Source organism: Schistocerca serialis, chromosome 4 (genome assembly GCF_023864345.2).
Source record: "Schistocerca serialis cubense isolate TAMUIC-IGC-003099 chromosome 4, iqSchSeri2.2, whole genome shotgun sequence".
Lineage (NCBI taxonomy): Eukaryota > Metazoa > Arthropoda > Insecta > Orthoptera > Acrididae > Schistocerca > Schistocerca serialis.
In genome coordinates, this window is record NC_064641.1 from 195,098,526 (window position 1) to 195,126,519 (window position 27,994).

The following is a 27,994-nucleotide window of genomic DNA, read 5'->3' on the forward strand; positions in this document are numbered from 1 at the left end:
AACTTGTTGCTGACGTTTTGCCAAACAAGAACCCAGTTGTTGTGGGGACATTGACGGACTAAGTTATTCGGTGGTGACAAACCAATCATCTCACGATACAAAGAGGTGGAAGACCGCGTCCTGCGGTCGCGAGCTAGTGAAACATGATAACTGCGGGACAAGAAAAAATCTCTGAAGACAGCAAGCTTGTAAGGTATCCGCGAGACATCGATCGGTGCACTGTCAGAAAGGGGCTCATGGGCGCGGAAGAGGGCAGCCGTCGTACTGTGGGGGCTGTTCTCGACAATGGTGGCAATTCTGTTGACTAGCAGGGCAGAACATTTCTTTCTGACATCTACGAGACCTAGTCCTCCGCGAGACGGAGGCTGGGTACATGTGGCAAGTTTCACCTTGAAAATATGGCCACGCCACAGCAGCCAGTGTGCAGCTTGGCTGATCGTGCGTGCCAACGGAGGTGGGACGTTGAGCACTTGAGCCACATACCACGCTTTAGCCAAAATGTGAACATTGATCAACTCAACACGCTGTAGAAGATGTAATTTCCGGGTGGCGTGACGAACCATGAGACCCTTGACAGTTGTGGAAATACGGCGCCAGTTATGAGCGGCCATCTTTATGGGGCAAGCAAAGAATTGAATGCCGAGCAACATGTGGGAGGCAGCTATGGTGTACCACGAATCGGCAGCATAGTTGCGACAGGCACCTATTGGGAGTAGCACTGTTTTATGCGGGTTCAGTTCCGCACCGGTAGCCTGGGCAAAAAGACTGAACACAGGTTTAACTAAAGGGATGTCCTTTCCTTGTCGTATAAAGACGCCGACATCGTCGGCGTACGCAATGCACGACGCCCGTACACCCTCTACATCGATCCCACTGACAGTGCGCCCAATTCGGCGGAGGAGGGGGTCAAGAGCGATAACAAAGAGGGACATAGAGAGGGGACATCCTTGCCGCACAGACCGTGCAATCCTAAAGGGAGCCGAAAGGGTGCCATTTATCAGAATGCGAGAAGACGCTCTCGTTAGGACATTATCAAGAGCGGAGACAAAGTTCGTATGAAAGCCGATGTGACCTAACAAGGCAAAGAGGTAATCGTGGTTAATCCTATCAAAAGCCTTCCGAAAGTCAATCGAGAGAATCGCCCCTGGAGTCCGTGTGGCAGCAGTGTGAGCCACGACGTCCCTATACGTGCTCACGGCGGCAAGGATACCCCTCCCTGTCACAGCGCACATCTGGAAAGGGCTAATGATTTTTCGCATCACAGTGTGCAGCCTGGTTGCGACGCATTTGCTGAAAAGCTTGTAGTCACTGTTCAACAGCGTGATAGGGCGGAAGTTTTCAACTTTGTCAGCCCCAGCGGTCTTAGGGAGAAGAATGACGATACCCTCTAGGAACTCTGCCGGACACGGAAGGCCACTCAACAATTCATTTGCGACCTTTGTGAGGATAGGTTCTAAGAGATCCCAGAACGCGAGGTAGAATTCTAAAGGAATTCCGTCAGGGCCTGGGGACTTGTTTCGAGCAGACGAACTGAGTGCATCGCTCATGTCCTCCGTCGTGATGGCGGAAAGGAGGGTGTCATTGTCCTCACGTGTAAGCAGGTTCCGCATTTCACCCATGAGGACATGTGCGGCCGCCCTATCGTGGTCGCTACGCTGGAACGCGGCACTAAAATGGGCAAAAATGTACGCACGAATGTCCCTCTCAGTGGTGAGTCGCTCCCCAGTCTCCAGTCTAAGACACCGAATAAATTTAGTAGCACCCCGTCTCCGCTCTCTTTCGATATGGTGAATAGTCGGTGACTCATCAAACGTCCCTACACAGCGGCTTCTAAGTAAGGAGCCCTGAAAATCTTGGGCTTGCAATTTAAAAATTTGAGCTTTCACAGCCTTTAACTGAAGCAGAAATTGCTCATCAACAATATCTGGTAGAGAGACGGCATCTTTTAAAATCTGATAATAAAATTCAGTGGTTCTATGTTTCCACAGCGCAGCTTCGGCGCTAAAACACTTTAAAACAGCACGGATGGACGGTTTGGCCAGGTGAACCCACCAATTGACAACCGAGGCATAGTTAGCCAGCTTTTCGCCGCAGGAAGAGAGCGTATCGTGAATCTGCCGACGCAACGAGGGGGCACGGACATGGGTCACGTTAAACTTCCACACCCGAGATCGACGTAACTGGCGGAGTTGCGGCGCGCGAAGGTCACAAATGAAGGCGCAGTGATCGGAAAAACAAACAGGGGCAACGTCAGCACTGATTAGGTGATCTGCTATGCAGGTCGACACATAGAACCTATCAAGTCTACTAGCCCCATTTCGATAGAAATACGTAAAAACTTGCTGTTGAGGATAGAGAACACGCCACACATCTGCTAACTGGAAGCTTGCAATCAGACGATCAAGGTCAACGCACTTATGAGCCGTAGGAAACTGATCACTGTCCGCGACCACGCAATTAAAATCGCCCCCCAACACGACGGGCAGCGTCGGGCTACCAATCAAGGTGGGTACATCTTCAATGAAAAATCTCGCTCTCGCCCTCTTGAAACTAGTGCCAGACGGAGCGTAAATGTTAACTAGTTGCAGGCCTCCGATAACGCACGAGATCCCCCTGCCGGTCGGTAGTCGTTGGACGCGCGTGGGCTCTTCTGCAGACTTATATAAAATAGCGGTACCACACCGAGCTTCCGGGTCGACATTATAAATGGCGGAATACCCCGTTAAAACATCAAGGCACACAACGCTCACTTCCTGTAGAAAAATAAAATCAAACCGACAATGTTGGATAAAATTTGCCAAGACTTGCAATTTCTGAGGAGCCGCAATACAGTTGATATTTAACGTGGCTATTTGAACCATGTGGCTACAGGACGCATGGGTGTAGGGCACACAGATAAATTTTTTGAAAGGGAGTCACCTGCAAGTTGCAGGCGCACCGGAGACGGAAAGCAGGGTACCGTGGCAGTTACATGTCTTCATCGTCCGCCCAGGAGAGTGGCGTAGGATTGGTCGTGTCTCCGTCCGACAGACTGCCGCCGGTAGGGTCAGCCGACGCGGTTTTCCTGGACGCGCGAGTCTGCGAATTGCGCTGTTTACGAGATTCCGTGTCAGGACTAATCTTTTTCGAAGGGGGCGAAATTTCCCGGCCGCCGGTACCCTTTCCTAGCATACCCTTAAGTTTCCGACTTTGTTCTCGCACACGTTTTTCTCGTTGCGTGGCAAAGTCAGTATCCTGCAACTTGGTCTTTACGTTCCGTACGGAGGCAACAGAGTGCTGTTCTACATCCATAACCAAGTTCTCCGCGTGAGGCGGAGAAAGGTGCAAGGTATCCGCTGGAGCAGTAATGTTACTGGGGGATGGGTTGGAGTCCGCGACCTTGTCAGGAGTGGCAGTAAGTGCACAATCCCCAGCAGGGATGTCCGACACAACAGGCACTGAAGTAGCAACATCACATGGGGAGGACGTTTGACACTGTAGAACCGTTGAGGCAGGCGCGGTGTCGCAAACGGCGACAGTAATAGCACCTGATTCCGGAATGCTCTGAACACGTTCATTAACAAGTGAAGGCGCGGAAGTCGTCTCCTGCAACGGAGCAGAACGGTTGGTCGGACGACATTCAGTGCTAACGTCAGGGACATTGTCAACAACAGGCGTATGTGGAACAACAGTTACACTAGGAAGAATAGACACACCCGCAACAACCGGTTCACGAGCTAAAGAGTCAGCCGGTGGCGGAGAACCTCTAAGAAGGGCACCTGCGTAACTACCTGAGTTTTCTAGGGGCAACTGCACAGGGCGCCGACGGGGACAAGAATTCCGCATATGTTCAGTAGAATGACAGAGAGAACACGTTGGAGGTTGGCCGGTGTAGGAGACGAAAGCCCTATGGCCGCCTATGATAACGAAGGACGGAATGTGTTTCTTTAAGTCCATCCGCACAGTACGGACGCCATTATCACATTGATAAACATACGCGGACGACCAATAATCTTTAGTGACAGCAAAGATAGTCCCATATAAACTTAATGCACGGCGAATTTCATCCAAGGGCACTTCAAAAGGCAGATGGAAAACCTTCACATTTCGTACACCATAACCGGCATGTAGAACCTGCACGTCACTAATAGTCCCATCAGCATGTTTAAACTTCCGAACCCCGCCATTGACGGCCACCAAACGCTCACATAGTTCACTATCAAGGAGTTTCAAGAACACGGAATTAACAATAAAATCTAAATGAACACCGTCAAGCAAAGCTGGGTCTATTTGCAATTCCGATCGGATCCAATGATGTATTTCAAAAGCCGTGGGACGCGGAAATTCGCGATCAAACAACAACTGAATAGTATTGGACCGGTTGTACGACACCATTTTCCACAATAAATCCTTGAAAAACTTACAAAAAGAGAAGAAACACGCTGAGTATAGACACCAGGCCGCTGCAAACCACGACGACCAACGATGTAAACACAGCTGCTAGCGGAGCTCGCGACGGGCACGTCCGCTCGCCGCAACCACTCGGCCACGACTGCCGGTGGCGGAAGCGACTCCCGACAACTGAAACCGCCATCTTTAGAAGCAATCTGGTGGCAGAAAACGGCGTGGCCTCACTCTTTCCTGTACGGTTTCCATTAGCCGTTACGAAAGTGTATTAATTTTCGCCCAGACAGGGACTTGAACCCAGGTGTATTAATTTTCGCCCAGACAGGGACTTGAACCCAGGACCCTTCGGTTGAAAACCTAACGCTCTACCGACTCAGCTATGCGGACCCACGCAAGAGCATTATCGTACAGCTGCGTGGTGTGCGAGTGATTCGCATGTCGTAATTACTGGCTTACGGCTCCAATGGCGACTTCACAGACTTCCCACTGACGCACCGCTGACGCTAGTTTTCTGCCGTCTTAAAACGATGGACATACCTCCAAGCAGCTGCGAGATCTTAAGAAAAGAAACGCTGCACCACTGCTTTTGCCGCACTCGAGTGATTGAAATTGCGATTCTTAAAAAGAAAATGAGATGTTCGCTCTGTCCATCACTTTCGAGCACATCTGTGTACTCACGATCTCAGCGACGGCTTTCTGCAGTCCCAGCGTCAGTGTCAGTGTGAGGTGAACCGATAGCCAGAGTAAGCAGCGGTCGTCGCGAAAACTCAGTATTCTTAAAACGGAAATTTTCGTCTTGTTGAGAATGGCGTCACTGGTTTGCACCCGCATTCGCCCACACATGTCACATGTGTGCGAAAATGTTTGCTCCTCTTTACGCAAAATCGCACGCACACGGTAGGATTCGAACCTACGCTCCCAGAGGGAATCTGATTTCGAGTCAGACGCCTTAACCACTCGGCCACGACTGCCGTTAGCGCGGTGTTCTCCGGACACATGCAACTGCTACCGTTTAAAGCACTGTGGTGTCAGAAAACGGCGTAGCTGCATTATTTTCTGTAGCGTCTCCACCGCTACCAGACGAATCGCTACCAAAGTATTAAAATTTCCGCCTGGACAGGGACTTGAAACCGGGGCCCTTAGGTTAAAAGCCTAATGCTCTACCGACTGAGCTATCCGAGCTCACACGAGGCTGCAAAACCTCCCACGACGCACAACTATACATTGACTCATGTCCTTTACTGTTGTGCAATCGCTGTATGGGGCCGTTAACAAATAAAACGTCGCCTAAATGCTATCTACAAACTTATCGCGCTAAGCTCGTAACACACTATCGAAGACTGCTGGCACATGATGCAACAACAAATTGCACCAGTTGTTACGTCTCATACGTTGGAGCAGAGAATTTACGTGTTTTGTCGACACTCACTGGGCAATTGGAAAATTCACAAGCATTTCGAATGCAATGTTTCCCACGCTTTCGCTCATTTCACGGTTCCGTTGAAGACGTTCTTCACCACCTGACACAGAAAAAGGAATGCAGTCGGTAGGATATTTTTAATTCTTTTGCTTCTAGGGGAGTTAGTTGTCTAGTGAGTTCCTCTTATGGCATGCACTAGACAACCAGAACAGCTACAGGAGAGAGTCATTTTTGTTGTCAGCGGTAGTTGCATTATCACAAACGCAGAGTAATTCCATTGGCGTCGCATCAAAACGAATCCCTGCCGAAACCCGGGATCGAACCAGGGACCTTTAGATCTTCAGTCTAACGCTCTCCCAACTGAGCTATTTCGGCTGACGGTGAAGGTTGTCATTTGCATGTGTTCATTAACGTCTGCCTCGTTGCCAATTTCACAGTCACCTTCGTCTGATCAGACACAGGGGCGCTGAAAGGCGAGCAGCCGATGCAGTGAAGTTACACACACATTTCTTCTTCTTCCGTCATCGTAACAAGCAAACATGTCGACTCGATTCGTGTAATATTGACTTCGCTGACGCTAGAAAACCCGTGCTATATCGATGCCAGGGGCAACTCGTGTGCGGAGAACGAGACACAAGAAGGAGTGAGTCTCTCCACCGTATGAGAGGCAGTATCTTGCAGATACACACGGTAAAACATTCGACTTGCGTTAGCTCACACGTCATCGTCTGCAAGCTAAAATGGACACATCTGCACTGCCCAGTGAGGCGACACTTGTACTAACACCTGGTGGACGCCTGTGAGACGCGGAGATGAGCTGCGGCTTCTGGGCGCGACTGTAGCGCTGCGCCCTGGATCAAATAGCACTGCACATTGCTGGTGACCCACGTGTTTAGTAGTGACGCAACTGCTAGGATGCAGCTGAACGTCCGCCATTTGAGAGCGAGAAAATTTTCGCAGTCGGCAGGACTCGAACCTACGCTCCCAGAGGGAATCTGATTTCAAGTCAGACGCCTTAACCACTCGGCCACGACTGCCGGTGGCGGAAGCGACTCCCGACAACTGAAACCGCCATCTTTAGAAGCAATCTGGTGGCAGAAAACGGCGTGGCCTCACTCTTTCCTGTACGGTTTCCATTAGCCGTTACGAAAGTGTATTAATTTTCGCCCAGACAGGGACTTGAACCCAGGTGTATTAATTGTCGCCCAGACAGGGACTTGAACCCAGGACCCTTCGGTTGAAAACCTAACGCTCTACCGACTCAGCTATGCGGACCCACGCAAGAGCATTATCGTACAGCTGCGTGGTGTGCGAGTGATTCGCATGTCGTAATTACTGGCTTACGGCTCCAATGGCGACTTCACAGACTTCCCACTGACGCACCGCTGACGCTAGTTTTCTGCCGTCTTAAAACGATGGACATACCTCCAAGCAGCTGCGAGATCTTAAGAAAAGAAACGCTGCACCACTGCTTTTGCCGCACTCGAGTGATTGAAATTGCGATTCTTAAAAAGAAAATGAGATGTTCGCTCTGTCCATCACTTTCGAGCACATCTGTGTACTCACGATCTCAGCGACGGCTTTCTGCAGTCCCAGCGTCAGTGTCAGTGTGAGGTGAACCGATAGCCAGAGTAAGCAGCGGTCGTCGCGAAAACTCAGTATTCTTAAAACGGAAATTTTCGTCTTGTTGAGAATGGCGTCACTGGTTTGCACCCGCATTGGCCCACACATGTCACATGTGTGCGAAAATGTTTGCTCCTCTTTACGCAAAATCGCACGCACACGGTAGGATTCGAACCTACGCTCCCAGAGGGAATCTGATTTCGAGTCAGACGCCTTAACCACTCGGCCACGACTGCCGTTAGCGCGGTGTTCTCCGGACACATGCAACTGCTACCGTTTAAAGCACTGTGGTGGCAGAAAACGGCGTAGCTGCATTATTTTCTGTAGCGTCTCCACCGCTACCAGACGAATCGCTACCAAAGTATTAAAATTTCCGCCTGGACAGGGACTTGAAACCGGGGCCCTTAGGTTAAAAGCCTAATGCTCTACCGACTGAGCTATCCGAGCTCACACGAGGCTGCAAAACCTCCCACGACGCACAACTATACATTGACTCATGTCCTTTACTGTTGTGCAATCGCTGTATGGGGCCGTTAAATAAAACGTCGCCTAAATGCTGTCTACAAACTTATCGCGCTAAGCTCGTAACACACTATCGAAGACTGCTGGCACATGATGCAACAACAAATTGCACCAGTTGTTACGTCTCATACGTTGGAGCAGAGAATTTACGTGTTTTGTCGACACTCACTGGGCAATTGGAAAATTCACAAGCATTTCGAATGCAATGTTTCCCACGCTTTCGCTCATTTCACGGTTCCGTTGAAGACGTTCTTCACCACCTGACACAGAAAAAGGAATGCAGTCGGTAGGATATTTTTAATTCTTTTGCTTCTAGGGGAGTTAGTTGTCTAGTGAGTTCCTCTTATGGCATGCACTAGACAACCAGAACAGCTACAGGAGAGAGTCATTTTTGTTGTCAGCGGTAGTTGCATTATCACAAACGCAGAGTAATTCCATTGGCGTCGCATCAAAACGAATCGGTGCCGAAACCCGGGATCGAACCAGGGACCTTTAGATCTTCAGTCTAACGCTCTCCCAACTGAGCTATTTCGGCTGACGGTGAAGGTTGTCATTTGCATGTGTTCATTAACCTCTGCCTCGTTGCCAATTTCACAGTCACCTTCGTCTGATCAGACACAGGGGCGCTGAAAGGCGAGCAGCCGATGCAGTGAAGTTACACACACATTTCTTCTTCTTCCGTCATCGTAACAAGCAAACATGTCGACTCGATTCGTGTAATATTGACTTCGCTGACGCTAGAAAACCCGTGCTATATCGATGCCAGGGGCAACTCGTGTGCGGAGAACGAGACACAAGAAGGAGTGAGTCTCTCCACCGTATGAGAGGCAGTATCTTGCAGATACACACGGTAAAACATTCGACTTGCGTTAGCTCACACGTCATCGTCTGCAAGCTAAAATGGACACATCTGCACTGCCCAGTGAGGCGACACTTGTACTAACACCTGGTGGACGCCTGTGAGACGCGGAGATGAGCTGCGGCTTCTGGGCGCGACTGTAGCGCTGCGCCCTGGATCAAATAGCACTGCACATTGCTGGTGACCCACGTGTTTAGTAGTGACGCAACTGCTAGGATGCAGCTGAACGTCCGCCATTTGAGAGCGAGAAAATTTTCGCAGTCGGCAGGACTCGAACCTACGCTCCCAGAGGGAATCTGATTTCAAGTCAGACGCCTTAACCACTCGGCCACGACTGCCGGTGGCGGAAGCGACTCCCGACAACTGAAACCGCCATCTTTAGAAGCAATCTGGTGGCAGAAAACGGCGTGGCCTCACTCTTTCCTGTACGGTTTCCATTAGCCGTTACGAAAGTGTATTAATTTTCGCCCAGACAGGGACTTGAACCCAGGTGTATTAATTTTCGCCCAGACAGGGACTTGAACCCAGGACCCTTCGGTTGAAAACCTAACGCTCTACCGACTCAGCTATGCGGACCCACGCAAGAGCATTATCGTACAGCTGCGTGGTGTGCGAGTGATTCGCATGTCGTAATTACTGGCTTACGGCTCCAATGGCGACTTCACAGACTTCCCACTGACGCACCGCTGACGCTAGTTTTCTGCCGTCTTAAAACGATGGACATACCTCCAAGCAGCTGCGAGATCTTAAGAAAAGAAACGCTGCACCACTGCTTTTGCCGCACTCGAGTGATTGAAATTGCGATTCTTAAAAAGAAAATGAGATGTTCGCTCTGTCCATCACTTTCGAGCACATCTGTGTACTCACGATCTCAGCGACGGCTTTCTGCAGTCCCAGCGTCAGTGTCAGTGTGAGGTGAACCGATAGCCAGAGTAAGCAGCGGTCGTCGCGAAAACTCAGTATTCTTAAAACGGAAATTTTCGTCTTGTTGAGAATGGCGTCACTGGTTTGCACCCGCATTCGCCCACACATGTCACATGTGTGCGAAAATGTTTGCTCCTCTTTACGCAAAATCGCACGCACACGGTAGGATTCGAACCTACGCTCCCAGAGGGAATCTGATTTCGAGTCAGACGCCTTAACCACTCGGCCACGACTGCCGTTAGCGCGGTGTTCTCCGGACACATGCAACTGCTACCGTTTAAAGCACTGTGGTGTCAGAAAACGGCGTAGCTGCATTATTTTCTGTAGCGTCTCCACCGCTACCAGACGAATCGCTACCAAAGTATTAAAATTTCCGCCTGGACAGGGACTTGAAACCGGGGCCCTTAGGTTAAAAGCCTAATGCTCTACCGACTGAGCTATCCGAGCTCACACGAGGCTGCAAAACCTCCCACGACGCACAACTATACATTGACTCATGTCCTTTACTGTTGTGCAATCGCTGTATGGGGCCGTTAACAAATAAAACGTCGCCTAAATGCTGTCTACAAACTTATCGCGCTAAGCTCGTAACACACTATCGAAGACTGCTGGCACATGATGCAACAACAAATTGCACCAGTTGTTACGTCTCATACGTTGGAGCAGAGAATTTACGTGTTTTGTCGACACTCACTGGGCAATTGGAAAATTCACAAGCATTTCGAATGCAATGTTTCCCACGCTTTCGCTCATTTCACGGTTCCGTTGAAGACGTTCTTCACCACCTGACACAGAAAAAGGAATGCAGTCGGTAGGATATTTTTAATTCTTTTGCTTCTAGGGGAGTTAGTTGTCTAGTGAGTTCCTCTTATGGCATGCACTAGACAACCAGAACAGCTACAGGAGAGAGTCATTTTTGTTGTCAGCGGTAGTTGCATTATCACAAACGCAGAGTAATTCCATTGGCGTCGCATCAAAACGAATCCCTGCCGAAACCCGGGATCGAACCAGGGACCTTTAGATCTTCAGTCTAACGCTCTCCCAACTGAGCTATTTCGGCTGACGGTGAAGGTTGTCATTTGCATGTGTTCATTAACCTCTGCCTCGTTGCCAATTTCACAGTCACCTTCGTCTGATCAGACACAGGGGCGCTGAAAGGCGAGCAGCCGATGCAGTGAAGTTACACACACATTTCTTCTTCTTCCGTCATCGTAACAAGCAAACATGTCGACTCGATTCGTGTAATATTGACTTCGCTGACGCTAGAAAACCCGTGCTATATCGATGCCAGGGGCAACTCGTGTGCGGAGAACGAGACACAAGAAGGAGTGAGTCTCTCCACCGTATGAGAGGCAGTATCTTGCAGATACACACGGTAAAACATTCGACTTGCGTTAGCTCACACGTCATCGTCTGCAAGCTAAAATGGACACATCTGCACTGCCCAGTGAGGCGACACTTGTACTAACACCTGGTGGACGCCTGTGAGACGCGGAGATGAGCTGCGGCTTCTGGGCGCGACTGTAGCGCTGCGCCCTGGATCAAATAGCACTGCACATTGCTGGTGACCCACGTGTTTAGTAGTGACGCAACTGCTAGGATGCAGCTGAACGTCCGCCATTTGAGAGCGAGAAAATTTTCGCAGTCGGCAGGACTCGAACCTACGCTCCCAGAGGGAATCTGATTTCAAGTCAGACGCCTTAACCACTCGGCCACGACTGCCGGTGGCGGAAGCGACTCCCGACAACTGAAACCGCCATCTTTAGAAGCAATCTGGTGGCAGAAAACGGCGTGGCCTCACTCTTTCCTGTACGGTTTCCATTAGCCGTTACGAAAGTGTATTAATTTTCGCCCAGACAGGGACTTGAACCCAGGTGTATTAATTTTCGCCCAGACAGGGACTTGAACCCAGGACCCTTCGGTTGAAAACCTAACGCTCTACCGACTCAGCTATGCGGACCCACGCAAGAGCATTATCGTACAGCTGCGTGGTGTGCGAGTGATTCGCATGTCGTAATTACTGGCTTACGGCTCCAATGGCGACTTCACAGACTTCCCACTGACGCACCGCTGACGCTAGTTTTCTGCCGTCTTAAAACGATGGACATACCTCCAAGCAGCTGCGAGATCTTAAGAAAAGAAACGCTGCACCACTGCTTTTGCCGCACTCGAGTGATTGAAATTGCGATTCTTAAAAAGAAAATGAGATGTTCGCTCTGTCCATCACTTTCGAGCACATCTGTGTACTCACGATCTCAGCGACGGCTTTCTGCAGTCCCAGCGTCAGTGTCAGTGTGAGGTGAACCGATAGCCAGAGTAAGCAGCGGTCGTCGCGAAAACTCAGTATTCTTAAAACGGAAATTTTCGTCTTGTTGAGAATGGCGTCACTGGTTTGCACCCGCATTCGCCCACACATGTCACATGTGTGCGAAAATGTTTGCTCCTCTTTACGCAAAATCGCACGCACACGGTAGGATTCGAACCTACGCTCCCAGAGGGAATCTGATTTCGAGTCAGACGCCTTAACCACTCGGCCACGACTGCCGTTAGCGCGGTGTTCTCCGGACACATGCAACTGCTACCGTTTAAAGCACTGTGGTGTCAGAAAACGGCGTAGCTGCATTATTTTCTGTAGCGTCTCCACCGCTACCAGACGAATCGCTACCAAAGTATTAAAATTTCCGCCTGGACAGGGACTTGAAACCGGGGCCCTTAGGTTAAAAGCCTAATGCTCTACCGACTGAGCTATCCGAGCTCACACGAGGCTGCAAAACCTCCCACGACGCACAACTATACATTGACTCATGTCCTTTACTGTTGTGCAATCGCTGTATGGGGCCGTTAACAAATAAAACGTCGCCTAAATGCTATCTACAAACTTATCGCGCTAAGCTCGTAACACACTATCGAAGACTGCTGGCACATGATGCAACAACAAATTGCACCAGTTGTTACGTCTCATACGTTGGAGCAGAGAATTTACGTGTTTTGTCGACACTCACTGGGCAATTGGAAAATTCACAAGCATTTCGAATGCAATGTTTCCCACGCTTTCGCTCATTTCACGGTTCCGTTGAAGACGTTCTTCACCACCTGACACAGAAAAAGGAATGCTGTCGGTAGGATATTTTTAATTCTTTTGCTTCTAGGGGAGTTAGTTGTCTAGTGAGTTCCTCTTATGGCATGCACTAGACAACCAGAACAGCTACAGGAGAGAGTCATTTTTGTTGTCAGCGGTAGTTGCATTATCACAAACGCAGAGTAATTCCATTGGCGTCGCATCAAAACGAATCGGTGCCGAAACCCGGGATCGAACCAGGGACCTTTAGATCTTCAGTCTAACGCTCTCCCAACTGAGCTATTTCGGCTGACGGTGAAGGTTGTCATTTGCATGTGTTCATTAACCTCTGCCTCGTTGCCAATTTCACAGTCACCTTCGTCTGATCAGACACAGGGGCGCTGAAAGGCGAGCAGCCGATGCAGTGAAGTTACACACACATTTCTTCTTCTTCCGTCATCGTAACAAGCAAACATGTCGACTCGATTCGTGTAATATTGACTTCGCTGACGCTAGAAAACCCGTGCTATATCGATGCCAGGGGCAACTCGTGTGCGGAGAACGAGACACAAGAAGGAGTGAGTCTCTCCACCGTATGAGAGGCAGTATCTTGCAGATACACACGGTAAAACATTCGACTTGCGTTAGCTCACACGTCATCGTCTGCAAGCTAAAATGGACACATCTGCACTGCCCAGTGAGGCGACACTTGTACTAACACCTGGTGGACGCCTGTGAGACGCGGAGATGAGCTGCGGCTTCTGGGCGCGACTGTAGCGCTGCGCCCTGGATCAAATAGCACTGCACATTGCTGGTGACCCACGTGTTTAGTAGTGACGCAACTGCTAGGATGCAGCTGAACGTCCGCCATTTGAGAGCGAGAAAATTTTCGCAGTCGGCAGGACTCGAACCTACGCTCCCAGAGGGAATCTGATTTCAAGTCAGACGCCTTAACCACTCGGCCACGACTGCCGGTGGCGGAAGCGACTCCCGACAACTGAAACCGCCATCTTTAGAAGCAATCTGGTGGCAGAAAACGGCGTGGCCTCACTCTTTCCTGTACGGTTTCCATTAGCCGTTACGAAAGTGTATTAATTTTCGCCCAGACAGGGACTTGAACCCAGGTGTATTAATTTTCGCCCAGACAGGGACTTGAACCCAGGACCCTTCGGTTGAAAACCTAACGCTCTACCGACTCAGCTATGCGGACCCACGCAAGAGCATTATCGTACAGCTGCGTGGTGTGCGAGTGATTCGCATGTCGTAATTACTGGCTTACGGCTCCAATGGCGACTTCACAGACTTCCCACTGACGCACCGCTGACGCTAGTTTTCTGCCGTCTTAAAACGATGGACATACCTCCAAGCAGCTGCGAGATCTTAAGAAAAGAAACGCTGCACCACTGCTTTTGCCGCACTCGAGTGATTGAAATTGCGATTCTTAAAAAGAAAATGAGATGTTCGCTCTGTCCATCACTTTCGAGCACATCTGTGTACTCACGATCTCAGCGACGGCTTTCTGCAGTCCCAGCGTCAGTGTCAGTGTGAGGTGAACCGATAGCCAGAGTAAGCAGCGGTCGTCGCGAAAACTCAGTATTCTTAAAACGGAAATTTTCGTCTTGTTGAGAATGGCGTCACTGGTTTGCACCCGCATTCGCCCACACATGTCACATGTGTGCGAAAATGTTTGCTCCTCTTTACGCAAAATCGCACGCACACGGTAGGATTCGAACCTACGCTCCCAGAGGGAATCTGATTTCGAGTCAGACGCCTTAACCACTCGGCCACGACTGCCGTTAGCGCGGTGTTCTCCGGACACATGCAACTGCTACCGTTTAAAGCACTGTGGTGTCAGAAAACGGCGTAGCTGCATTATTTTCTGTAGCGTCTCCACCGCTACCAGACGAATCGCTACCAAAGTATTAAAATTTCCGCCTGGACAGGGACTTGAAACCGGGGCCCTTAGGTTAAAAGCCTAATGCTCTACCGACTGAGCTATCCGAGCTCACACGAGGCTGCAAAACCTCCCACGACGCACAACTATACATTGACTCATGTCCTTTACTGTTGTGCAATCGCTGTATGGGGCCGTTAACAAATAAAACGTCGCCTAAATGCTGTCTACAAACTTATCGCGCTAAGCTCGTAACACACTATCGAAGACTGCTGGCACATGATGCAACAACAAATTGCACCAGTTGTTACGTCTCATACGTTGGAGCAGAGAATTTACGTGTTTTGTCGACACTCACTGGGCAATTGGAAAATTCACAAGCATTTCGAATGCAATGTTTCCCACGCTTTCGCTCATTTCACGGTTCCGTTGAAGACGTTCTTCACCACCTGACACAGAAAAAGGAATGCAGTCGGTAGGATATTTTTAATTCTTTTGCTTCTAGGGGAGTTAGTTGTCTAGTGAGTTCCTCTTATGGCATGCACTAGACAACCAGAACAGCTACATGAGAGAGTCATTTTTGTTGTCAGCGGTAGTTGCATTATCACAAACGCAGAGTAATTCCATTGGCGTCGCATCAAAACGAATCGGTGCCGAAACCCGGGATCGAACCAGGGACCTTTAGATCTTCAGTCTAACGCTCTCCCAACTGAGCTATTTCGGCTGACGGTGAAGGTTGTCATTTGCATGTGTTCATTAACGTCTGCCTCGTTGCCAATTTCACAGTCACCTTCGTCTGATCAGACACAGGGGCGCTGAAAGGCGAGCAGCCGATGCAGTGAAGTTACACACACATTTCTTCTTCTTCCGTCATCGTAACAAGCAAACATGTCGACTCGATTCGTGTAATATTGACTTCGCTGACGCTAGAAAACCCGTGCTATATCGATGCCAGGGGCAACTCGTGTGCGGAGAACGAGACACAAGAAGGAGTGAGTCTCTCCACCGTATGAGAGGCAGTATCTTGCAGATACACACGGTAAAACATTCGACTTGCGTTAGCTCACACGTCATCGTCTGCAAGCTAAAATGGACACATCTGCACTGCCCAGTGAGGCGACACTTGTACTAACACCTGGTGGACGCCTGTGAGACGCGGAGATGAGCTGCGGCTTCTGGGCGCGACTGTAGCGCTGCGCCCTGGATCAAATAGCACTGCACATTGCTGGTGACCCACGTGTTTAGTAGTGACGCAACTGCTAGGATGCAGCTGAACGTCCGCCATTTGAGAGCGAGAAAATTTTCGCAGTCGGCAGGACTCGAACCTACGCTCCCAGAGGGAATCTGATTTCAAGTCAGACGCCTTAACCACTCGGCCACGACTGCCGGTGGCGGAAGCGACTCCCGACAACTGAAACCGCCATCTTTAGAAGCAATCTGGTGGCAGAAAACGGCGTGGCCTCACTCTTTCCTGTACGGTTTCCATTAGCCGTTACGAAAGTGTATTAATTTTCGCCCAGACAGGGACTTGAACCCAGGTGTATTAATTTTCGCCCAGACAGGGACTTGAACCCAGGACCCTTCGGTTGAAAACCTAACGCTCTACCGACTCAGCTATGCGGACCCACGCAAGAGCATTATCGTACAGCTGCGTGGTGTGCGAGTGATTCGCATGTCGTAATTACTGGCTTACGGCTCCAATGGCGACTTCACAGACTTCCCACTGACGCACCGCTGACGCTAGTTTTCTGCCGTCTTAAAACGATGGACATACCTCCAAGCAGCTGCGAGATCTTAAGAAAAGAAACGCTGCACCACTGCTTTTGCCGCACTCGAGTGATTGAAATTGCGATTCTTAAAAAGAAAATGAGATGTTCGCTCTGTCCATCACTTTCGAGCACATCTGTGTACTCACGATCTCAGCGACGGCTTTCTGCAGTCCCAGCGTCAGTGTCAGTGTGAGGTGAACCGATAGCCAGAGTAAGCAGCGGTCGTCGCGAAAACTCAGTATTCTTAAAACGGAAATTTTCGTCTTGTTGAGAATGGCGTCACTGGTTTGCACCCGCATTCGCCCACACATGTCACATGTGTGCGAAAATGTTTGCTCCTCTTTACGCAAAATCGCACGCACACGGTAGGATTCGAACCTACGCTCCCAGAGGGAATCTGATTTCGAGTCAGACGCCTTAACCACTCGGCCACGACTGCCGTTAGCGCGGTGTTCTCCGGACACATGCAACTGCTACCGTTTAAAGCACTGTGGTGTCAGAAAACGGCGTAGCTGCATTATTTTCTGTAGCGTCTCCACCGCTACCAGACGAATCGCTACCAAAGTATTAAAATTTCCGCCTGGACAGGGACTTGAAACCGGGGCCCTTAGGTTAAAAGCCTAATGCTCTACCGACTGAGCTATCCGAGCTCACACGAGGCTGCAAAACCTCCCACGACGCACAACTATACATTGACTCATGTCCTTTACTGTTGTGCAATCGCTGTATGGGGCCGTTAACAAATAAAACGTCGCCTAAATGCTGTCTACAAACTTATCGCGCTAAGCTCGTAACACACTATCGAAGACTGCTGGCACATGATGCAACAACAAATTGCACCAGTTGTTACGTCTCATACGTTGGAGCAGAGAATTTACGTGTTTTGTCGACACTCACTGGGCAATTGGAAAATTCACAAGCATTTCGAATGCAATGTTTCCCACGCTTTCGCTCATTTCACGGTTCCGTTGAAGACGTTCTTCACCACCTGACACAGAAAAAGGAATGCAGTCGGTAGGATATTTTTAATTCTTTTGCTTCTAGGGGAGTTAGTTGTCTAGTGAGTTCCTCTTATGGCATGCACTAGACAACCAGAACAGCTACATGAGAGAGTCATTTTTGTTGTCAGCGGTAGTTGCATTATCACAAACGCAGAGTAATTCCATTGGCGTCGCATCAAAACGAATCGGTGCCGAAACCCGGGATCGAACCAGGGACCTTTAGATCTTCAGTCTAACGCTCTCCCAACTGAGCTATTTCGGCTGACGGTGAAGGTTGTCATTTGCATGTGTTCATTAACCTCTGCCTCGTTGCCAATTTCACAGTCACATTCGTCTGATCAGACACAGGGGCGCTGAAAGGCGAGCAGCCGATGCAGTGAAGTTACACACACATTTCTTCTTCTTCCGTCATCGTAACAAGCAAACATGTCGACTCGATTCGTGTAATATTGACTTCGCTGACGCTAGAAAACCCGTGCTATATCGATGCCAGGGGCAACTCGTGTGCGGAGAACGAGACACAAGAAGGAGTGAGTCTCTCCACCGTATGAGAGGCAGTATCTTGCAGATACACACGGTAAAACATTCGACTTGCGTTAGCTCACACGTCATCGTCTGTAAGCTAAAATGGACACATCTGCACTGCCCAGTGAGGCGACACTTGTACTAACACCTGGTGGACGCCTGTGAGACGCGGAGATGAGCTGCGGCTTCTGGGCGCGACTGTAGCGCTGCGCCCTGGATCAAATAGCACTGCACATTGCTGGTGACCCACGTGTTTAGTAGTGACGCAACTGCTAGGATGCAGCTGAACGTCCGCCATTTGAGAGCGAGAAAATTTTCGCAGTCGGCAGGACTCGAACCTACGCTCCCAGAGGGAATCTGATTTCAAGTCAGACGCCTTAACCACTCGGCCACGACTGCCGGTGGCGGAAGCGACTCCCGACAACTGAAACCGCCATCTTTAGAAGCAATCTGGTGGCAGAAAACGGCGTGGCCTCACTCTTTCCTGTACGGTTTCCATTAGCCGTTACGAAAGTGTATTAATTTTCGCCCAGACAGGGACTTGAACCCAGGTGTATTAATTTTCGCCCAGACAGGGACTTGAACCCAGGACCCTTCGGTTGAAAACCTAACGCTCTACCGACTCAGCTATTCGGACCCACGCAAGAGCATTATCGTACAGCTGCGTGGTGTGCGAGTGATTCGCATGTCGTAATTACTGGCTTACGGCTCCAATGGCGACTTCACAGACTTCCCACTGACGCACCGCTGACGCTAGTTTTCTGCCGTCTTAAAACGATGGACATACCTCCAAGCAGCTGCGAGATCTTAAGAAAAGAAACGCTGCACCACTGCTTTTGCCGCACTCGAGTGATTGAAATTGCGATTCTTAAAAAGAAAATGAGATGTTCGCTCTGTCCATCACTTTCGAGCACATCTGTGTACTCACGATCTCAGCGACGGCTTTCTGCAGTCCCAGCGTCAGTGTCAGTGTGAGGTGAACCGATAGCCAGAGTAAGCAGCGGTGGTCGCGAAAACTCAGTATTCTTAAAACGGAAATTTTCGTCTTGTTGAGAATGGCGTCACTGGTTTGCACCCGCATTCGCCCACACATGTCACATGTGTGCGAAAATGTTTGCTCCTCTTTACGCAAAATCGCACGCACACGGTAGGATTCGAACCTACGCTCCCAGAGGGAATCTGATTTCGAGTCAGACGCCTTAACCACTCGGCCACGACTGCCGTTAGCGCGGTGTTCTCCGGACACATGCAACTGCTACCGTTTAAAGCACTGTGGTGTCAGAAAACGGCGTAGCTGCATTATTTTCTGTAGCGTCTCCACCGCTACCAGACGAATCGCTACCAAAGTATTAAAATTTCCGCCTGGACAGGGACTTGAAACCGGGGCCCTTAGGTTAAAAGCCTAATGCTCTACCGACTGAGCTATCCGAGCTCACACGAGGCTGCAAAACCTCCCACGACGCACAACTATACATTGACTCATGTCCTTTACTGTTGTGCAATCGCTGTATGGGGCCGTTAACAAATAAAACGTCGCCTAAATGCTGTCTACAAACTTATCGCGCTAAGCTCGTAACACACTATCGAAGACTGCTGGCACATGATGCAACAACAAATTGCACCAGTTGTTACGTCTCATACGTTGGAGCAGAGAATTTACGTGTTTTGTCGACACTCACTGGGCAATTGGAAAATTCACAAGCATTTCGAATGCAATGTTTCCCACGCTTTCGCTCATTTCACGGTTCCGTTGAAGACGTTCTTCACCACCTGACACAGAAAAAGGAATGCAGTCGGTAGGATATTTTTAATTCTTTTGCTTCTAGGGGAGTTAGTTGTCTAGTGAGTTCCTCTTATGGCATGCACTAGACAACCAGAACAGCTACATGAGAGAGTCATTTTTGTTGTCAGCGGTAGTTGCATTATCACAAACGCAGAGTAATTCCATTGGCGTCGCATCAAAACGAATCGGTGCCGAAACCCGGGATCGAACCAGGGACCTTTAGATCTTCAGTCTAACGCTCTCCCAACTGAGCTATTTCGGCTGACGGTGAAGGTTGTCATTTGCATGTGTTCATTAACCTCTGCCTCGTTGCCAATTTCACAGTCACCTTCGTCTGATCAGACACAGGGGCGCTGAAAGGCGAGCAGCCGATGCAGTGAAGTTACACACACATTTCTTCTTCTTCCGTCATCGTAACAAGCAAACATGTCGACTCGATTCGTGTAATATTGACTTCGCTGACGCTAGAAAACCCGTGCTATATCGATGCCAGGGGCAACTCGTGTGCGGAGAACGAGACACAAGAAGGAGTGAGTCTCTCCACCGTATGAGAGGCAGTATCTTGCAGATACACACGGTAAAACATTCGACTTGCGTTAGCTCACACGTCATCGTCTGCAAGCTAAAATGGACACATCTGCACTGCCCAGTGAGGCGACACTTGTACTAACACCTGGTGGACGCCTGTGAGACGCGGAGATGAGCTGCGGCTTCTGGGCGCGACTGTAGCGCTGCGCCCTGGATCAAATAGCACTGCACATTGCTGGTGACCCACGTGTTTAGTAGTGACGCAACTGCTAGGATGCAGCTGAACGTCCGCCATTTGAGAGCGAGAAAATTTTCGCAGTCGGCAGGACTCGAACCTACGCTCCCAGAGGGAATCTGATTTCAAGTCAGACGCCTTAACCACTCGGCCACGACTGCCGGTGGCGGAAGCGACTCCCGACAACTGAAACCGCCATCTTTAGAAGCAATCTGGTGGCAGAAAACGGCGTGGCCTCACTCTTTCCTGTACGGTTTCCATTAGCCGTTACGAAAGTGTATTAATTTTCGCCCAGACAGGGACTTGAACCCAGGTGTATTAATTTTCGCCCAGACAGGGACTTGAACCCAGGACCCTTCGGTTGAAAACCTAACGCTCTACCGACTCAGCTATGCGGACCCACGCAAGAGCATTATCGTACAGCTGCGTGGTGTGCGAGTGATTCGCATGTCGTAATTACTGGCTTACGGCTCCAATGGCGACTTCACAGACTTCCCACTGACGCACCGCTGACGCTAGTTTTCTGCCGTCTTAAAACGATGGACATACCTCCAAGCAGCTGCGAGATCTTAAGAAAAGAAACGCTGCACCACTGCTTTTGCCGCACTCGAGTGATTGAAATTGCGATTCTTAAAAAGAAAATGAGATGTTCGCTCTGTCCATCACTTTCGAGCACATCTGTGTACTCACGATCTCAGCGACGGCTTTCTGCAGTCCCAGCGTCAGTGTCAGTGTGAGGTGAACCGATAGCCAGAGTAAGCAGCGGTGGTCGCGAAAACTCAGTATTCTTAAAACGGAAATTTTCGTCTTGTTGAGAATGGCGTCACTGGTTTGCACCCGCATTCGCCCACACATGTCACATGTGTGCGAAAATGTTTGCTCCTCTTTACGCAAAATCGCACGCACACGGTAGGATTCGAACCTACGCTCCCAGAGGGAATCTGATTTCGAGTCAGACGCCTTAACCACTCGGCCACGACTGCCGTTAGCGCGGTGTTCTCCGGACACATGCAACTGCTACCGTTTAAAGCACTGTGGTGTCAGAAAACGGCGTAGCTGCATTATTTTCTGTAGCGTCTCCACCGCTACCAGACGAATCGCTACCAAAGTATTAAAATTTCCGCCTGGACAGGGACTTGAAACCGGGGCCCTTAGGTTAAAAGCCTAATGCTCTACCGACTGAGCTATCCGAGCTCACACGAGGCTGCAAAACCTCCCACGACGCACAACTATACATTGACTCATGTCCTTTACTGTTGTGCAATCGCTGTATGGGGCCGTTAACAAATAAAACGTCGCCTAAATGCTGTCTACAAACTTATCGCGCTAAGCTCGTAACACACTATCGAAGACTGCTGGCACATGATGCAACAACAAATTGCACCAGTTGTTACGTCTCATACGTTGGAGCAGAGAATTTACGTGTTTTGTCGACACTCACTGGGCAATTGGAAAATTCACAAGCATTTCGAATGCAATGTTTCCCACGCTTTCGCTCATTTCACGGTTCCGTTGAAGACGTTCTTCACCACCTGACACAGAAAAAGGAATGCAGTCGGTAGGATATTTTTAATTCTTTTGCTTCTAGGGGAGTTAGTTGTCTAGTGAGTTCCTCTTATGGCATGCACTAGACAACCAGAACAGCTACAGGAGAGAGTCATTTTTTTTGTCAGCGGTAGTTGCATTATCACAAACGCAGAGTAATTCCATTGGCGTCGCATCAAAACGAATCCCTGCCGAAACCCGGGATCGAACCAGGGACCTTTAGATCTTCAGTCTAACGCTCTCCCAACTGAGCTATTTCGGCTGACGGTGAAGGTTGTCATTTGCATGTGTTCATTAACCTCTGCCTCGTTGCCAATTTCACAGTCACCTTCGTCTGATCAGACACAGGGGCGCTGAAAGGCGAGCAGCCGATGCAGTGAAGTTACACACACATTTCTTCTTCTTCCGTCATCGTAACAAGCAAACATGTCGACTCGATTCGTGTAATATTGACTTCGCTGACGCTAGAAAACCCGTGCTATATCGATGCCAGGGGCAACTCGTGTGCGGAGAACGAGACACAAGAAGGAGTGAGTCTCTCCACCGTATGAGAGGCAGTATCTTGCAGATACACACGGTAAAACATTCGACTTGCGTTAGCTCACACGTCATCGTCTGCAAGCTAAAATGGACACATCTGCACTGCCCAGTGAGGCGACACTTGTACTAACACCTGGTGGACGCCTGTGAGACGCGGAGATGAGCTGCGGCTTCTGGGCGCGACTGTAGCGCTGCGCCCTGGATCAAATAGCACTGCACATTGCTGGTGACCCACGTGTTTAGTAGTGACGCAACTGCTAGGATGCAGCTGAACGTCCGCCATTTGAGAGCGAGAAAATTTTCGCAGTCGGCAGGACTCGAACCTACGCTCCCAGAGGGAATCTGATTTCAAGTCAGACGCCTTAACCACTCGGCCACGACTGCCGGTGGCGGAAGCGACTCCCGACAACTGAAACCGCCATCTTTAGAAGCAATCTGGTGGCAGAAAACGGCGTGGCCTCACTCTTTCCTGTACGGTTTCCATTAGCCGTTACGAAAGTGTATTAATTTTCGCCCAGACAGGGACTTGAACCCAGGTGTATTAATTTTCGCCCAGACAGGGACTTGAACCCAGGACCCTTCGGTTGAAAACCTAACGCTCTACCGACTCAGCTATGCGGACCCACGCAAGAGCATTATCGTACAGCTGCGTGGTGTGCGAGTGATTCGCATGTCGTAATTACTGGCTTACGGCTCCAATGGCGACTTCACAGACTTCCCACTGACGCACCGCTGACGCTAGTTTTCTGCCGTCTTAAAACGATGGACATACCTCCAAGCAGCTGCGAGATCTTAAGAAAAGAAACGCTGCACCACTGCTTTTGCCGCACTCGAGTGATTGAAATTGCGATTCTTAAAAAGAAAATGAGATGTTCGCTCTGTCCATCACTTTCGAGCACATCTGTGTACTCACGATCTCAGCGACGGCTTTCTGCAGTCCCAGCGTCAGTGTCAGTGTGAGGTGAACCGATAGCCAGAGTAAGCAGCGGTGGTCGCGAAAACTCAGTATTCTTAAAACGGAAATTTTCGTCTTGTTGAGAATGGCGTCACTGGTTTGCACCCGCATTCGCCCACACATGTCACATGTGTGCGAAAATGTTTGCTCCTCTTTACGCAAAATCGCACGCACACGGTAGGATTCGAACCTACGCTCCCAGAGGGAATCTGATTTCGAGTCAGACGCCTTAACCACTCGGCCACGACTGCCGTTAGCGCGGTGTTCTCCGGACACATGCAACTGCTACCGTTTAAAGCACTGTGGTGTCAGAAAACGGCGTAGCTGCATTATTTTCTGTAGCGTCTCCACCGCTACCAGACGAATCGCTACCAAAGTATTAAAATTTCCGCCTGGACAGGGACTTGAAACCGGGGCCCTTAGGTTAAAAGCCTAATGCTCTACCGACTGAGCTATCCGAGCTCACACGAGGCTGCAAAACCTCCCACGACGCACAACTATACATTGACTCATGTCCTTTACTGTTGTGCAATCGCTGTATGGGGCCGTTAACAAATAAAACGTCGCCTAAATGCTGTCTACAAACTTATCGCGCTAAGCTCGTAACACACTATCGAAGACTGCTGGCACATGATGCAACAACAAATTGCACCAGTTGTTACGTCTCATACGTTGGAGCAGAGAATTTACGTGTTTTGTCGACACTCACTGGGCAATTGGAAAATTCACAAGCATTTCGAATGCAATGTTTCCCACGCTTTCGCTCATTTCACGGTTCCGTTGAAGACGTTCTTCACCACCTGACACAGAAAAAGGAATGCAGTCGGTAGGATATTTTTAATTCTTTTGCTTCTAGGGGAGTTAGTTGTCTAGTGAGTTCCTCTTATGGCATGCACTAGACAACCAGAACAGCTACAGGAGAGAGTCATTTTTTTTGTCAGCGGTAGTTGCATTATCACAAACGCAGAGTAATTCCATTGGCGTCGCATCAAAACGAATCCCTGCCGAAACCCGGGATCGAACCAGGGACCTTTAGATCTTCAGTCTAACGCTCTCCCAACTGAGCTATTTCGGCTGACGGTGAAGGTTGTCATTTGCATGTGTTCATTAACCTCTGCCTCGTTGCCAATTTCACAGTCACCTTCGTCTGATCAGACACAGGGGCGCTGAAAGGCGAGCAGCCGATGCAGTGAAGTTACACACACATTTCTTCTTCTTCCGTCATCGTAACAAGCAAACATGTCGACTCGATTCGTGTAATATTGACTTCGCTGACGCTAGAAAACCCGTGCTATATCGATGCCAGGGGCAACTCGTGTGCGGAGAACGAGACACAAGAAGGAGTGAGTCTCTCCACCGTATGAGAGGCAGTATCTTGCAGATACACACGGTAAAACATTCGACTTGCGTTAGCTCACACGTCATCGTCTGCAAGCTAAAATGGACACATCTGCACTGCCCAGTGAGGCGACACTTGTACTAACACCTGGTGGACGCCTGTGAGACGCGGAGATGAGCTGCGGCTTCTGGGCGCGACTGTAGCGCTGCGCCCTGGATCAAATAGCACTGCACATTGCTGGTGACCCACGTGTTTAGTAGTGACGCAACTGCTAGGATGCAGCTGAACGTCCGCCATTTGAGAGCGAGAAAATTTTCGCAGTCGGCAGGACTCGAACCTACGCTCCCAGAGGGAATCTGATTTCAAGTCAGACGCCTTAACCACTCGGCCACGACTGCCGGTGGCGGAAGCGACTCCCGACAACTGAAACCGCCATCTTTAGAAGCAATCTGGTGGCAGAAAACGGCGTGGCCTCACTCTTTCCTGTACGGTTTCCATTAGCCGTTACGAAAGTGTATTAATTTTCGCCCAGACAGGGACTTGAACCCAGGTGTATTAATTTTCGCCCAGACAGGGACTTGAACCCAGGACCCTTCGGTTGAAAACCTAACGCTCTACCGACTCAGCTATGCGGACCCACGCAAGAGCATTATCGTACAGCTGCGTGGTGTGCGAGTGATTCGCATGTCGTAATTACTGGCTTACGGCTCCAATGGCGACTTCACAGACTTCCCACTGACGCACCGCTGACGCTAGTTTTCTGCCGTCTTAAAACGATGGACATACCTCCAAGCAGCTGCGAGATCTTAAGAAAAGAAACGCTGCACCACTGCTTTTGCCGCACTCGAGTGATTGAAATTGCGATTCTTAAAAAGAAAATGAGATGTTCGCTCTGTCCATCACTTTCGAGCACATCTGTGTACTCACGATCTCAGCGACGGCTTTCTGCAGTCCCAGCGTCAGTGTCAGTGTGAGGTGAACCGATAGCCAGAGTAAGCAGCGGTCGTCGCGAAAACTCAGTATTCTTAAAACGGAAATTTTCGTCTTGTTGAGAATGGCGTCACTGGTTTGCACCCGCATTCGCCCACACATGTCACATGTGTGCGAAAATGTTTGCTCCTCTTTACGCAAAATCGCACGCACACGGTAGGATTCGAACCTACGCTCCCAGAGGGAATCTGATTTCGAGTCAGACGCCTTAACCACTCGGCCACGACTGCCGTTAGCGCGGTGTTCTCCGGACACATGCAACTGCTACCGTTTAAAGCACTGTGGTGTCAGAAAACGGCGTAGCTGCATTATTTTCTGTAGCGTCTCCACCGCTACCAGACGAATCGCTACCAAAGTATTAAAATTTCCGCCTGGACAGGGACTTGAAACCGGGGCCCTTAGGTTAAAAGCCTAATGCTCTACCGACTGAGCTATCCGAGCTCACACGAGGCTGCAAAACCTCCCACGACGCACAACTATACATTGACTCATGTCCTTTACTGTTGTGCAATCGCTGTATGGGGCCGTTAACAAATAAAACGTCGCCTAAATGCTGTCTACAAACTTATCGCGCTAAGCTCGTAACACACTATCGAAGACTGCTGGCACATGATGCAACAACAAATTGCACCAGTTGTTACGTCTCATACGTTGGAGCAGAGAATTTACGTGTTTTGTCGACACTCACTGGGCAATTGGAAAATTCACAAGCATTTCGAATGCAATGTTTCCCACGCTTTCGCTCATTTCACGGTTCCGTTGAAGACGTTCTTCACCACCTGACACAGAAAAAGGAATGCAGTCGGTAGGATATTTTTAATTCTTTTGCTTCTAGGGGAGTTAGTTGTCTAGTGAGTTCCTCTTATGGCATGCACTAGACAACCAGAACAGCTACAGGAGAGAGTCATTTTTTTTGTCAGCGGTAGTTGCATTATCACAAACGCAGAGTAATTCCATTGGCGTCGCATCAAAACGAATCCCTGCCGAAACCCGGGATCGAACCAGGGACCTTTAGATCTTCAGTCTAACGCTCTCCCAACTGAGCTATTTCGGCTGACGGTGAAGGTTGTCATTTGCATGTGTTCATTAACCTCTGCCTCGTTGCCAATTTCACAGTCACCTTCGTCTGATCAGACACAGGGGCGCTGAAAGGCGAGCAGCCGATGCAGTGAAGTTACACACACATTTCTTCTTCTTCCGTCATCGTAACAAGCAAACATGTCGACTCGATTCGTGTAATATTGACTTCGCTGACGCTAGAAAACCCGTGCTATATCGATGCCAGGGGCAACTCGTGTGCGGAGAACGAGACACAAGAAGGAGTGAGTCTCTCCACCGTATGAGAGGCAGTATCTTGCAGATACACACGGTAAAACATTCGACTTGCGTTAGCTCACACGTCATCGTCTGCAAGCTAAAATGGACACATCTGCACTGCCCAGTGAGGCGACACTTGTACTAACACCTGGTGGACGCCTGTGAGACGCGGAGATGAGCTGCGGCTTCTGGGCGCGACTGTAGCGCTGCGCCCTGGATCAAATAGCACTGCACATTGCTGGTGACCCACGTGTTTAGTAGTGACGCAACTGCTAGGATGCAGCTGAACGTCCGCCATTTGAGAGCGAGAAAATTTTCGCAGTCGGCAGGACTCGAACCTACGCTCCCAGAGGGAATCTGATTTCAAGTCAGACGCCTTAACCACTTTTTTTTTTTTTTTTTTTTTTTTTTTTTTAAATCAAATTAAATGCTCCTGCTCACGTAAGGGAATCCATGCCAAACGTGGTGAGAAAAGTAAATTTCTGCATCCAAGTGAACTTATTCTGTGATGTTGGATGGTTTTTCATAACGAGGGAACTTGATATGTTGAAAAACGGGGATAAAGAAAGAAAAATTAAGTGGAAAACTGAAAAACGTAGACTTCTTAAGGACACACACAATACATGACACTGATCTCAGATTATAATCACAGTATATCATTCAACACATCATCCAATACCTTCCTTTTGAAAGAGTATGTGTAGCATATTTCCAAAATGCTTGGTGTGGTTCCGTTGGGCGCGTAGCTTATAATATTCCTCCGTGATGTAGCAGTTGTAGT

At 49.5% G+C, this 27,994-nt stretch overlaps 39 non-coding genes across 39 annotated transcripts; all 39 read right to left on the reverse strand.

The window, feature by feature from the left end:
- Positions 1-5,275: 5,275 nt before the first annotated feature.
- On the reverse strand, positions 5,276-5,357 carry Trnas-cga (transfer RNA serine (anticodon CGA)). Its single transcript has one exon. It is a non-coding gene; the product is annotated as a tRNA-Ser (tRNA).
- Positions 5,358-5,495: 138 nt separating this feature from the next.
- On the reverse strand, positions 5,496-5,568 carry Trnak-uuu (transfer RNA lysine (anticodon UUU)). The gene has a single exon. It is a non-coding gene; the product is annotated as a tRNA-Lys (tRNA).
- Positions 5,569-6,108: 540 nt separating this feature from the next.
- Positions 6,109-6,181, reverse strand: Trnaf-gaa (transfer RNA phenylalanine (anticodon GAA)). Its single transcript has one exon. It is a non-coding gene; the product is annotated as a tRNA-Phe (tRNA).
- Positions 6,182-6,761: 580 nt separating this feature from the next.
- Trnas-uga (transfer RNA serine (anticodon UGA)) lies at positions 6,762-6,843 on the reverse strand. Its single transcript has one exon. It is a non-coding gene; the product is annotated as a tRNA-Ser (tRNA).
- Positions 6,844-7,583: 740 nt separating this feature from the next.
- Positions 7,584-7,665, reverse strand: Trnas-cga (transfer RNA serine (anticodon CGA)). The gene has a single exon. It is a non-coding gene; the product is annotated as a tRNA-Ser (tRNA).
- Positions 7,666-7,803: 138 nt separating this feature from the next.
- Positions 7,804-7,876, reverse strand: Trnak-uuu (transfer RNA lysine (anticodon UUU)). Its single transcript has one exon. It is a non-coding gene; the product is annotated as a tRNA-Lys (tRNA).
- Positions 7,877-8,413: 537 nt separating this feature from the next.
- Positions 8,414-8,486, reverse strand: Trnaf-gaa (transfer RNA phenylalanine (anticodon GAA)). Its single transcript has one exon. It is a non-coding gene; the product is annotated as a tRNA-Phe (tRNA).
- A 580-nt stretch (positions 8,487-9,066) lies between these two features.
- On the reverse strand, positions 9,067-9,148 carry Trnas-uga (transfer RNA serine (anticodon UGA)). Its single transcript has one exon. It is a non-coding gene; the product is annotated as a tRNA-Ser (tRNA).
- A 740-nt stretch (positions 9,149-9,888) lies between these two features.
- On the reverse strand, positions 9,889-9,970 carry Trnas-cga (transfer RNA serine (anticodon CGA)). The gene has a single exon. It is a non-coding gene; the product is annotated as a tRNA-Ser (tRNA).
- A 138-nt stretch (positions 9,971-10,108) lies between these two features.
- Trnak-uuu (transfer RNA lysine (anticodon UUU)) lies at positions 10,109-10,181 on the reverse strand. The gene has a single exon. It is a non-coding gene; the product is annotated as a tRNA-Lys (tRNA).
- A 540-nt stretch (positions 10,182-10,721) lies between these two features.
- Trnaf-gaa (transfer RNA phenylalanine (anticodon GAA)) lies at positions 10,722-10,794 on the reverse strand. The gene has a single exon. It is a non-coding gene; the product is annotated as a tRNA-Phe (tRNA).
- Positions 10,795-11,374: 580 nt separating this feature from the next.
- Trnas-uga (transfer RNA serine (anticodon UGA)) lies at positions 11,375-11,456 on the reverse strand. Its single transcript has one exon. It is a non-coding gene; the product is annotated as a tRNA-Ser (tRNA).
- Positions 11,457-12,196: 740 nt separating this feature from the next.
- On the reverse strand, positions 12,197-12,278 carry Trnas-cga (transfer RNA serine (anticodon CGA)). The gene has a single exon. It is a non-coding gene; the product is annotated as a tRNA-Ser (tRNA).
- A 138-nt stretch (positions 12,279-12,416) lies between these two features.
- Trnak-uuu (transfer RNA lysine (anticodon UUU)) lies at positions 12,417-12,489 on the reverse strand. Its single transcript has one exon. It is a non-coding gene; the product is annotated as a tRNA-Lys (tRNA).
- A 540-nt stretch (positions 12,490-13,029) lies between these two features.
- Positions 13,030-13,102, reverse strand: Trnaf-gaa (transfer RNA phenylalanine (anticodon GAA)). The gene has a single exon. It is a non-coding gene; the product is annotated as a tRNA-Phe (tRNA).
- Positions 13,103-13,682: 580 nt separating this feature from the next.
- Positions 13,683-13,764, reverse strand: Trnas-uga (transfer RNA serine (anticodon UGA)). The gene has a single exon. It is a non-coding gene; the product is annotated as a tRNA-Ser (tRNA).
- Positions 13,765-14,504: 740 nt separating this feature from the next.
- On the reverse strand, positions 14,505-14,586 carry Trnas-cga (transfer RNA serine (anticodon CGA)). The gene has a single exon. It is a non-coding gene; the product is annotated as a tRNA-Ser (tRNA).
- A 138-nt stretch (positions 14,587-14,724) lies between these two features.
- Trnak-uuu (transfer RNA lysine (anticodon UUU)) lies at positions 14,725-14,797 on the reverse strand. The gene has a single exon. It is a non-coding gene; the product is annotated as a tRNA-Lys (tRNA).
- A 540-nt stretch (positions 14,798-15,337) lies between these two features.
- Trnaf-gaa (transfer RNA phenylalanine (anticodon GAA)) lies at positions 15,338-15,410 on the reverse strand. The gene has a single exon. It is a non-coding gene; the product is annotated as a tRNA-Phe (tRNA).
- A 580-nt stretch (positions 15,411-15,990) lies between these two features.
- Positions 15,991-16,072, reverse strand: Trnas-uga (transfer RNA serine (anticodon UGA)). Its single transcript has one exon. It is a non-coding gene; the product is annotated as a tRNA-Ser (tRNA).
- Positions 16,073-16,812: 740 nt separating this feature from the next.
- Positions 16,813-16,894, reverse strand: Trnas-cga (transfer RNA serine (anticodon CGA)). The gene has a single exon. It is a non-coding gene; the product is annotated as a tRNA-Ser (tRNA).
- Positions 16,895-17,032: 138 nt separating this feature from the next.
- On the reverse strand, positions 17,033-17,105 carry Trnak-uuu (transfer RNA lysine (anticodon UUU)). Its single transcript has one exon. It is a non-coding gene; the product is annotated as a tRNA-Lys (tRNA).
- A 540-nt stretch (positions 17,106-17,645) lies between these two features.
- Trnaf-gaa (transfer RNA phenylalanine (anticodon GAA)) lies at positions 17,646-17,718 on the reverse strand. The gene has a single exon. It is a non-coding gene; the product is annotated as a tRNA-Phe (tRNA).
- A 580-nt stretch (positions 17,719-18,298) lies between these two features.
- Trnas-uga (transfer RNA serine (anticodon UGA)) lies at positions 18,299-18,380 on the reverse strand. The gene has a single exon. It is a non-coding gene; the product is annotated as a tRNA-Ser (tRNA).
- Positions 18,381-19,120: 740 nt separating this feature from the next.
- Positions 19,121-19,202, reverse strand: Trnas-cga (transfer RNA serine (anticodon CGA)). Its single transcript has one exon. It is a non-coding gene; the product is annotated as a tRNA-Ser (tRNA).
- A 138-nt stretch (positions 19,203-19,340) lies between these two features.
- On the reverse strand, positions 19,341-19,413 carry Trnak-uuu (transfer RNA lysine (anticodon UUU)). The gene has a single exon. It is a non-coding gene; the product is annotated as a tRNA-Lys (tRNA).
- Positions 19,414-19,953: 540 nt separating this feature from the next.
- Trnaf-gaa (transfer RNA phenylalanine (anticodon GAA)) lies at positions 19,954-20,026 on the reverse strand. Its single transcript has one exon. It is a non-coding gene; the product is annotated as a tRNA-Phe (tRNA).
- Positions 20,027-20,606: 580 nt separating this feature from the next.
- On the reverse strand, positions 20,607-20,688 carry Trnas-uga (transfer RNA serine (anticodon UGA)). The gene has a single exon. It is a non-coding gene; the product is annotated as a tRNA-Ser (tRNA).
- Positions 20,689-21,428: 740 nt separating this feature from the next.
- Positions 21,429-21,510, reverse strand: Trnas-cga (transfer RNA serine (anticodon CGA)). Its single transcript has one exon. It is a non-coding gene; the product is annotated as a tRNA-Ser (tRNA).
- Positions 21,511-21,648: 138 nt separating this feature from the next.
- Positions 21,649-21,721, reverse strand: Trnak-uuu (transfer RNA lysine (anticodon UUU)). Its single transcript has one exon. It is a non-coding gene; the product is annotated as a tRNA-Lys (tRNA).
- Positions 21,722-22,261: 540 nt separating this feature from the next.
- Positions 22,262-22,334, reverse strand: Trnaf-gaa (transfer RNA phenylalanine (anticodon GAA)). Its single transcript has one exon. It is a non-coding gene; the product is annotated as a tRNA-Phe (tRNA).
- Positions 22,335-22,914: 580 nt separating this feature from the next.
- Trnas-uga (transfer RNA serine (anticodon UGA)) lies at positions 22,915-22,996 on the reverse strand. The gene has a single exon. It is a non-coding gene; the product is annotated as a tRNA-Ser (tRNA).
- Positions 22,997-23,736: 740 nt separating this feature from the next.
- Trnas-cga (transfer RNA serine (anticodon CGA)) lies at positions 23,737-23,818 on the reverse strand. Its single transcript has one exon. It is a non-coding gene; the product is annotated as a tRNA-Ser (tRNA).
- A 138-nt stretch (positions 23,819-23,956) lies between these two features.
- Positions 23,957-24,029, reverse strand: Trnak-uuu (transfer RNA lysine (anticodon UUU)). Its single transcript has one exon. It is a non-coding gene; the product is annotated as a tRNA-Lys (tRNA).
- Positions 24,030-24,569: 540 nt separating this feature from the next.
- Positions 24,570-24,642, reverse strand: Trnaf-gaa (transfer RNA phenylalanine (anticodon GAA)). The gene has a single exon. It is a non-coding gene; the product is annotated as a tRNA-Phe (tRNA).
- A 580-nt stretch (positions 24,643-25,222) lies between these two features.
- Trnas-uga (transfer RNA serine (anticodon UGA)) lies at positions 25,223-25,304 on the reverse strand. Its single transcript has one exon. It is a non-coding gene; the product is annotated as a tRNA-Ser (tRNA).
- A 740-nt stretch (positions 25,305-26,044) lies between these two features.
- Positions 26,045-26,126, reverse strand: Trnas-cga (transfer RNA serine (anticodon CGA)). The gene has a single exon. It is a non-coding gene; the product is annotated as a tRNA-Ser (tRNA).
- A 138-nt stretch (positions 26,127-26,264) lies between these two features.
- Positions 26,265-26,337, reverse strand: Trnak-uuu (transfer RNA lysine (anticodon UUU)). Its single transcript has one exon. It is a non-coding gene; the product is annotated as a tRNA-Lys (tRNA).
- Positions 26,338-26,877: 540 nt separating this feature from the next.
- On the reverse strand, positions 26,878-26,950 carry Trnaf-gaa (transfer RNA phenylalanine (anticodon GAA)). The gene has a single exon. It is a non-coding gene; the product is annotated as a tRNA-Phe (tRNA).
- Positions 26,951-27,994: the final 1,044 nt, after the last annotated feature.